Here is a 4107-nt window from a genome sequence, read left to right as displayed (position 1 = left end):
AATTGATCTTTTCTTGCTTTTATCTCAACAAATTTCACATGCATGTCTAGATTAAGGAAATGGATGATATATGAAGTAAGTTTTTAACCAAAAGCAACAAAATTTTTGGAGGTAAAGCTGAAAATTCTCAACTTCATTCCATCAGCCCACATGCAGCATCAAAAATAGAAACTTCAGCAAGGTTTTCTTCACAATTCACACTTATCCTACTTTGATTTAGGTCAAATATTGCATGCATGTCAAGATAAGGAAGTTAGGATGCATGTAAAGTGCATTTAGATACAATACTACAAAATTTTGAGGGAAAAGAACCAAAAGGTTGCAGCTTTACTCTATTGAGTTTCATGCAGCACCTTGAACAGAAATTTTTCAATTGAACAGAAAATTTTCAACTTTGATGAACTTTTCCTCAATCAAACTCCTCTTTTCTTGGGGCTAATTCAAGCTAAGATATCATTAACCTAAAGTAGAGGGAAAATGAAGGAAAACTTAGTAGTTTTTACCTCTTGTTTCTCACAGTTTCTAGGCTGGAAAAATTTTTGTTTTCCTCGCCGATTCCTTAGCTAGATGAGTTATGATTTTCTGTTTCTTGGTTGAGGCTCAAGTTTGAAGAAAAAAAAGAAGAAGAGAGGCTGCTGGTTCTCTGGTGGTTTTCTTTCTCTCTTTTCTCTCGGCCACTTTGAAGATTGAAACACTTGGTTCTTTCAAGTTTGAAGAAATGAAGCACTTGATTCTTTTAAGTTTGAAGGAATGAAGCGTGGAAGGGACAAGTGTGATGATACTCGTCATTCATGCTTTTTTTTTTTATCATGCTATTACCACAATAACTTCTTAGTTCTAACTAGTACTAATGTTTTATAGTGTAGGAGATACAATTTCCTAAGGTGTACCTATTTATTCATTTGTTAAAAAGAACTATTGGACGTATAAGCCAATCATTAACAAAAGGAAAAATACAATGTGCACTGATTTTTAAATAGGACACAAAATTTTCACGTTAACATTTTTTTACTCTCATACTTTCTCCCCCTTAAAAGAATTTCATTCTCCAAATTCTCACTTGTGGTTGTAAAATGTTTTGGGTATTTCTTTCATATCTCTTCTTCCAGCTCCCAAGTTATTTCTTCTAACCCGTGAAGCTTCCATAAAACGTTGACTAAAGGAATTTACTTGTTCCTTAAGTCCTTCACTTTTCAATCCAAAAGTTGCATAGGCTGTTCTTTATAGGATAATCATTTATTCATTTCAACATCTTCAGGTTGGAATATATGAGAGATGTCAGGATGATATTTCTTTAGCATTGACAGATGGAACACATCATGGATCTTGGTCAGCTTGACAGATAACTCCAATTGATATGCCACTTTACCCACTCATTGGAGAATTCTAAAGGGTCCCACATATTTCGATTTAAGTTTTCTCCTTTTTCTAGTTTTAATGCTCCCCTTTAATGGTGTAACTTTAAGAAATTCCTATCTTTAACTTTAAATTCCAAATCCTTTGTCTAATTGTGAGAACTCGAGAAAATTACGTGTGTGCTTTGCATTTATTTTATTTTATTTACCTTGATATTGAAAATATAACATATAACGAATAAGTGGTTAAATTAAATACCTAATTGAATTTTAATAAAAATTGAGAATTTAGGAATATCCTAGAATGGTGTAAAAAGGAAAATTTATATGAATCAAATAAACATATGATATGCATATTGTAATTTGAGCCATTTGAATATATTATATAGTTGAATAAGTTACATGACTAGTTAATTTTCTTTAAAACTAAAAGGTGTGAAAATCTACTACATCAAGGAAATACAAATAAAGTTAGGAGTTAATGCATGAAATAATAAAACTATAGCTCTTAGTAAGCAAATAAGTTAAAATGAAACGACCAAACTACCCCTGAAGTTCAGTGAAACCTCCATGCAGCCAGCAAGCAAGCTACCAGATTGCTAACATAGGAACCGAGTGGAGGAAAATTTTGGAGAGTTGGTCTGAGTGGAGAAACCTCGAAGTGTTCAGCACTGAATGGAGAATTAGGAACCGAGTAGCACTTATCCTTTGTCTGCCATTAACAACCGAGAGGAAAAGGAGAAAACTATCTGCTAAATACTTGGGCGGTGGCTGTGAGCAAAAACAAAAATTCAGTTTCCTTCCCTTACCAAACCAACACCGAGAGAAAGACTGAGAAAGCGGCGGCTAACAATCTGCTAAGTCAAGCAGTGGCTGAGAGGAATTAGTTGAAGCTGACTCATTTGTTCTGGCGGTGACAAGAGGAATGAAAGAAACAGCCTCCTTCCTTTCCTGCTTTCTTTCTAAAACAGAATCGAGGGTGTAAAACTGAGAGAGAGGAAAATATTTCTGGTTTCCCGCTGTTTCAGTTTGCAACCGAGAGAGTGAGGGAGAGAGTTAGACATTTGCTAGCTTCATTCTCCAGCTTGCAACCAAGGGAGTGAAGGGGAGAGTGACCATTCCTTTTACCACTTCAACCATGAGAGCCAGCCACAAAGCAAGAAGGATCGCAGTTCATCGAGCTAAGAATGGGAGAGAGAAACCAGAATTTTATTTTCCTAACTTAGAGCCATAAGAATCCAGAGGTAAACTACTGTCTTCCTCTTCCATTTCTTCTATGTTTAGCTAGTAGTCTTTTAGACTGAGTTGGAACCAAGTAAAGAAGGAAACTTTCTAGAAAGCAAAGATCAACAAAGCCGGAAATGTCCGTTTGAAGTTGTTATCCGATATTGATGAGCTAAGCTGTAATTCTGGTTGTTTCTTATGTTGTATGCACTCTCTAGCCATATATCTTGACATACATACAGATTATATCTTCAAATTAAACCTGTTAAGATGAAATTATGATGAATTGCTGGCTGGAATTCTTAATACAATGAAGGATGATTGCCGATGGGGTAAAGTTGGAAAGAATTTCGGTTTCTGGCCAAAAATTTTGTTGAAACTGGTTAGAACCTGTTTGGTGCACCGTCGGTGACCTTAATCTGACCATGCATGTAATGTTTGAAGTGTTAAAAACAAGAAAAAAATGAACTTTGAAAGCAACACGAAAGCTGGTGAAAGGAAAACCAGAGGAACCAAAGCAGAAATAGTGCAGGCTGCAACTATTGAATTCTAAGGTAAAGAGGTAAGATTTTGTAACAACCACTCACTTATTTAGTATAACGGAATGTATATATATGAGCTGCATGTGAATTTAGCAAAGAAAATGCGACCTTAGCTAAGGTGAAACTCTGCTTTGAAGGAGATAAAACTGTTGGACAAATTTCAAAGAAATTAGGAACTGTTGTTGAACTTCAGCTTATAAATGATGGAAAATTTGTATATAACCTCTTGATCATCTCATATATTTGAATATGTATGTTGTGTGCTGGACCCTGGCCAAGGAAACTAAGTTTTGTTACACGATAGTCTTGTTTAGAACTGATAGCTGCTGAAGGAAATCTGGTGCAGGCTGCTATGCACCAGATTTAGCAGTCTTGTACAGACCTGCAATTCCATTCAGTTTTCCTGTAAATCCTGATCATGGACTGTCCCGTTAGGTTAGGATAACCTACGATAGATTAAGTACCCTCTGCATGAATGATTGAGACCAAAAATTTGAGGAAGAAAAGGTAAGAAAATGTCAAATGATAAACTATGATTTTGCTGGAAATTTTATGACTGCAACCGAAAGAGAAAAGAAAGAACTTCGGCTATCCCCTGCAACCCTTAGCTCTTAAACCTGTGTAGTAAGCTGTAACATATCATAAAGTCCATAAACTTCAACAAGAAAGACAGAAATAAGTAGAAACACAACTAAACATTAAGGGAGGAATGAGTGCAGGTGAAAGCAGAATGTGCTTCTGTTCGGCCATTTTTTACCCTAAAAATGTGAGAACTGGGTGTCGATGTCTTCATAAGAAATGTAGGTCTATATCTTAGTTTCGACATAAGAAATGTAGGCCTATGTCTTAGTTTCGAAATGCTATAAAATTTGTGACGCCCCCACTTCTCCCTAAGGCGAACCAAAGGGTATTCGCGGGACGCCTGCCCAGCTCTCGCTAGGACTCAAGTCAATTCCCGTTCCAAACTTAATATATTACTAGCCATC

This window comes from Coffea eugenioides, chromosome 5 (genome assembly GCF_003713205.1).
Source record: "Coffea eugenioides isolate CCC68of chromosome 5, Ceug_1.0, whole genome shotgun sequence".
Classification (NCBI taxonomy): domain Eukaryota; kingdom Viridiplantae; phylum Streptophyta; class Magnoliopsida; order Gentianales; family Rubiaceae; genus Coffea; species Coffea eugenioides.
Note: the sequence above shows the minus strand (reverse complement) of the source record.